The sequence below is a fragment of the Rhipicephalus sanguineus genome, chromosome 3, assembly GCF_013339695.2.
Source record: "Rhipicephalus sanguineus isolate Rsan-2018 chromosome 3, BIME_Rsan_1.4, whole genome shotgun sequence".
Classification (NCBI taxonomy): Eukaryota; Metazoa; Arthropoda; class Arachnida; order Ixodida; family Ixodidae; genus Rhipicephalus; species Rhipicephalus sanguineus.
The window spans coordinates 53,679,075-53,685,074 of NC_051178.1; positions in this window are offsets into that span (position 1 = coordinate 53,679,075).

Consider the following 6,000-nt stretch of genomic DNA (forward strand, 5'->3'; position numbering starts at 1 on the left):
ACAGTTTATATCTACCCAGGAACGGCGAGAACAGAGATTGGTAGCTTAAATGCGAGAGCGTCAAGAAAAACCGACATCGGCAGCATTGACCCGACTAATGGAAAGAATTAAAATTAGGATCCCAGCAGGAATCGAACCCAAGCCTTCTGCGTGGCAATCAGATATTCTACAACAGAGCCACGCCAGGTATATAAACTGCTTTAGAAAAACAGCCTCTGCAGGCCTAATGTCATTGCGACGTCAATTGTGCTTATGGTGCTGGCTATATAATTTTGTAAAAAAGCAATAAACACTACATGATACTCCTACGATGTGTACTCCTACGATACAGGCGTCATATGAGATTAACATCTGTGGTTCCAGTGTTAGCTCCGCTTTTATAGCAGTCTAATAAACACTACATTTGTATTCCTATGATTTCGCAAGTTATATCGAAGCATTGCTCGACACCGGAGGAATACATTAACGAACGTTTCGTATGATATTCACATCATCGCACCGTAAAGTGCACTTAGTCAGCCAGAACGACGTAGTGTCCTCTTCATTTCTTACGAGGCTGGGTGATGGCCTCATGCTGACCGAGGATGGTGCCAGATTGACTGCAGGCCTCTTTGTAGACTAGGCTACGTATGCCACATGCGCCCAGGTTATTCTACGAATGCGACAAGCGCCATCCACTGATGTTGGTCTACGTAGCACTATTCACGCCTACCAACCTCGACGGCCTATATGTCACAAACGCGACGGGCGACTTCAGGTTCCGACATTTCGCCGGCTCTATCGACAAACGATTTATCAACGAAATGACGGAGGCATCCACGATTTCCAACAGCTGTAGTATACTTCATACTTCGCTACACATGGATCCCTCATCACCGCGATCACGACCGGATCCAATAACAAGTCATGACCAGCAGCTGGTGCTCACTGACCACGGTGATGATGACCTTGTTCAAGAACTGTCAAAAACCTCTTCCACACATGCACACGGGTTCGTGAAACGTGCGTGCGTTCTCCATCATAAGAGACAAATATAAGCACTACGTATCAGCTAACCGCTTCTGGTGTTGGTAATACCCACGTTGCCGTTGGTAGCGTTACCCAACTGTAAACAGCTGCTTATATAGCACATCATCAGCTTTTCAACATATATGTGTGCGTATAAAATTCATACAAATCTTTAGCGTCACTGAGTAAAAAAAATTACGCCACAGTCAATTTCCCACCGCATGCTTCGCATAACATCGACTCCCACGGTACGTGGGATCTGCCGAATTTTTTGATGGCAGCATATATATCGGCATCTCTTGGGGTGTGTACGCCAGTCTTCTCCTTGCTTTAGAAAGAAAAGAAGTACGCGAGAAAGCATGTATCATCAAACCCTCCAATGACCGTTAAGCCAAGGAACAATTGGAGTGTCACCCGTTACCTTGCCTGGTTATTCTCTAATTGTACAGCACTTATCGTGCAAAAATGGCCTCTGCAAACCAGAGTCTCAAGCATTTGACAAATTAGGCGATGTACTAAAGGACAGAGCCGAAGAAACAGCCAGACATAAATAAAAAGTAAAAGTGAAGAAATTGAACCGTTCTTTGTGAAACCATTTATGGGCCAAAGTTGTTTTATTTAAAAGTGAAGTGGAGAAAATGGCGCCGGAAGTGGAGAATCATTCGGTGTGCTTTGAGCGATGCCTTCACAGTTATCAGTTAAACAGGCCGATGTAGGCGATTTTCCGTTGTGATTATGTGGTTGGTGCAGTACATCATAGGCGTATATACCATAGCGAGGGGCAAGGAGTCGTTAGCCCCACCCGCTAAGAAAAATTATGGGGGCAGAGCCCCCTCCCCCTCTTTCGACTGTGGTCATTGTCGGCTGCACACTGGCAAACCAAAAACTCAGGCGAAGTTTTCCTTCAACACACATTCATAGTACAAGGAAATTTGCCCTACGATTCTGCTGTGACTATTGTCATCCGTGTCTCGTGACCACGTACTGTAGGCTCTCTGCGGTTCGTGCTGCCTATCCCTTACAAAAATTCTTATTGAGAAATTATTGAAAAACCATTTGATGTTGACATTTTGTATTGAAGCGTAATTGTATGCCCATTGAAAAATCAATGACCTCAGTGTTGACACCTGTGGAAAATTGGCCATTGAAATTTTACCAAAATTTTGTTCACAGAGAACCAGTTGAATAGTAGCGGACTTGTTATTTGAAGTACATTGTGCATTGAGAATTCCTTCAGACAGTTCTTTTTCTGATAATTCTGAATAGTCATTGAATGCTTGTAGACATGCATGTGAAAGTATGCTACCTCAGTAGGAACAATGCCTACTCAGGGATGTGCCTCAGTAGACATTGTTTAAAAGGCCTTACATGGAACCTTTTGAAGAATGCCTACTAAAGCAAATGGTTAAAATATATATTGCAACTCTCCATTGTATGGCTTGGGGCTCATACACACTTTTCGTAACTTGAATGAAATCCGCTAGGTGCACTTTCGGTGATTTTATATGAGCACACAGCTATGTGCACATGTGCACTGCTGGTGTATGCTTGCATAAAGAACTGCAGGAGGCCTGCACAGTTTGAGTGTTATTGTGGCAGTCTCACACTCTGGACGGCAAACTGCAAGCCACACGTACACAAAAAACCAAAGAATGATTCAAATCAGGTAAGCTTATTTTGACCACAGCTACATTACAGTAGGTAAGGCGGAACTGCACGGAAGCAGATCACGCTTTCAACAACTGCACTAGCAAAAGCTTTTTATCGCCAGTTCTAATGCTTCAATTCTTAAAAACGCGTGTAAACCTAAAAACAAGGTAAATTGGGCGAGAAATAAAGTATCGTGACACGGGCACAATAGTGTACTCAATAACACACACAGACACTCGGATAAGACAACTTTTTATAAGTTCTGTGACCTTTCGTTTTTTTTGTGGGGAATATAAATACAAACTTAGTAACAAGAGCTAATGAGGCCCCGACTTGTATAATTTTTGCTAATCAAAAGCACTTAAAACTACGGTACTGAGACGAAGGCGGTATTGTTTCGTCTTGAATTGACTTGCACAGTGCAAAATACAACTCGGACGACAAAGAAGTGCAAAGAGACAGCGCATGACTCTCAACTGAGGGTTTGTTGAAGAACGTGTTGTTGGGCGAGTTGGGTGAGTCCCTACAACCCCCTCTCCGGCAGGCGGCGTGCCTCCCGACGCCGCGCCCACCGCCTCGCTGGCGCGCCGGCTTTGAAGTCCGTAACAGATCTTCGTGTCTGCTTTTGGTCAGGCGTGTGTTGGCCGTCGTCGGCATTTTCATCGTGCTCGCTCGCTGTGTGCTTGTAAGGCGCGACGTTTTACGACTCGCGCTGCACGAGCGCATGTCCTGCTGTACAAGCATGCAGCTTAATTACACTTCGTAGTTTCCACCCTGCTGCAGCGAGCTTGTGGGATAGCGTAAAAGTTGACGCGTTTATCTGTTCGCCACATATTCGTTCTCAATACAAAATTACTAATATAATAAAGCTGCAAGCGTATTTAGAAGAATGTGAGAGAGGTCGCACAAATCTATCTGCCGACACGCCAGGAAACAGCACTTGCATATGACTTTTAACCCCTTAACTGCTTTGGACGAGCAGAGCTTGTCCTGCCCAAACTGTCCCCAAACTGCTTTGGACGAGCAGAGCTCGTCCTAGCGGAATAGGTACTCTCCTCTAGCGTTCAGGACAAGAGGCGCTCTTCTACAGCTTAGATTGCGTGTAATCCACCAGATGGCAGCATTTATTTGGCAATTTATTTTTCTCCTGCGGAAAGAGCGCGGTTTTTGTATGAAAAAGATGGATTGCGGTGGCAGTCACCCATGCATAACTGGCTCGTCAACACGAAAAACAGGCTTTTCATTTTCGTCATCTTCTTCGAGTGATGATCATTCGGATACAGATGTTTATCTTGTGTCCGAAGTGAAGACAGCGAAGGCGGTGAATTGAGCATCTCCTCTGGTGATGATGAAAACAGCTCGGAAGCGAACATTGCGAGTGCTCGCCAGTGGATCCTGCTTGATGCGGACAATCTTCCTGTGAAACCTCCTCGCATTCCATTCTTGGCCATTCCAGGCAAGACTTTCAACTTGTCTTTGCCAGATGACCTTATGGAATATATTCAGCAGTTTCTTCAAATGTGCTTTGTTTGCTCTCGGAAGCGAGGATAAAACGGGAAAAAAGGGAGAAAGGAAACTCGATTTTGGTGCAGGAGCTGCAACAGGCCACCTTGCGTTATTCCGTGTTTTGATTTGACTAAGTATGGGGTACAAATATTTTTTCAACATCGACAAGCTGCTTTTTAGTACAATCAGATTCGAAATCAGCAATAAAAAAATTAGGCACTTTTGGTGGGGAAATTTTCAAAAAAATAAAGCACTTAAGGAGTTAAGGCAGGCACAGTATTTCGTACACCATAATTGTGGCCGCTGTCAATGTAGATGAATGCGGCACAGTACCATTACGTCCATTTTTGTGCTGGACGTCCCCACAAACGTAGACAAATAAATTATTCCTGCAAAATAAATTAGCCGCATAACCATGGCTTGCGCTTACCACTTACTGCAACGGACAATTCAGGTTTGTAGTAGTTTATTTTTAAAATGATATACTCAGACACGTTAGCATTGGTGCAACTAAGTGCAATGTGCTAAATATCGGGATGGCATTTTTCTCAGGAACAAAGTTTTCAGCGCTGTCGTTAATCCAACCATGAAGTTGACTCTGCCCCGAGGGAGGTGTCCACTGCAATGACTGGGGTCGGAACACTAGTCCGCGAACTTGTGGAACGTCGGCGCCTTCGCTCGTGCAGCACTATGTGACCTGCTATGAAGATCGCTGTGAAGACCTCTGCTGAGTAACTGTGGTGGTCTGGCGTCAGACTATAGTTGGTAGAGCCAGGCAGAGTTGTGAAGTCGTGGGAAGCTGCCACCGCCTCTTTGTTATACTAATGTCCCGAAAACAGCTCTGGGACCAGCGGCTGCTGAGGTAAGGCCATAACCATGTGCTCTTCTACCACCTGCTCCCTCGGCTGCAGGAGTTGGCCGACGACCAACATGGCCACCACCGAACGCGAGAAGCGCCGTTTCGAAGAATGCGATCCCAGTGCTCCACGACCTCTTGGCTGGCGGCTCAGTCGCGAGGCTGGTGTCCAGGTGTTGCGACGGGACGACAACAATGGTAGCATCGCCTTCAGCCTTATCCATGCCTGTTTCCATGTCGCTGTGACTGACTGGCGGTGCTGCGCCAAGGCAACAATGGCGCAGAGCTGCGGCGGCCGAGAAAGGCGCCAGCAGGGACTGGACCTCGGTGACGCCGGTGACTGACACCGAAGTTGGCGGGATCCAGTAGTGCGGTGACACGGCCGGCGCCGAGCTACTTCCTCGGGGGTGCTGCATGACAGCACCTTTGAAGAGCAGCATGTCTTTCACGATACGTTAACATTTGAGTGGCTACAGGCCAGAGTACTAGGGCTTTTCACTGGCACTTCGAGAGAACTTCTCTGATATCTTGCGGCAGGCGTGGTAATCACACTGAATCCGAGAGTAATAGTAGTAGTAGTAGTAGTATCCTCATGCGAGATAACACAGGCTTCTTCTTTGGCCTTGTCCACGTGCGAAGCAATAAGCACGCCGTTGATGCTGTTAGTGCATGAATAGTTAGAACATTAATCGACGTTTATTAGGTGCGTGTCAAAAAATAGCAGTACAATAAAGAGAAAACGTGTTGGTCTTACCAAAGTAGGTTAACGCGGAGTGGAGAATCTTTAAATGGACAAAATTACCCATTACGGTGCTCTGAGACAGGAAAAAATGTGAAACGACTGCTTGCATTGTTTGATAAGTCTAGAAAAAACGGCAAAGCATTATATCGAAATAAAATTCTCGAGGTGACCATAATCCTTGACTTCTGTATCTGGTAGTGGCACTCGAACGTCGGTGTTTGTGTGCCTGCGTGCATTC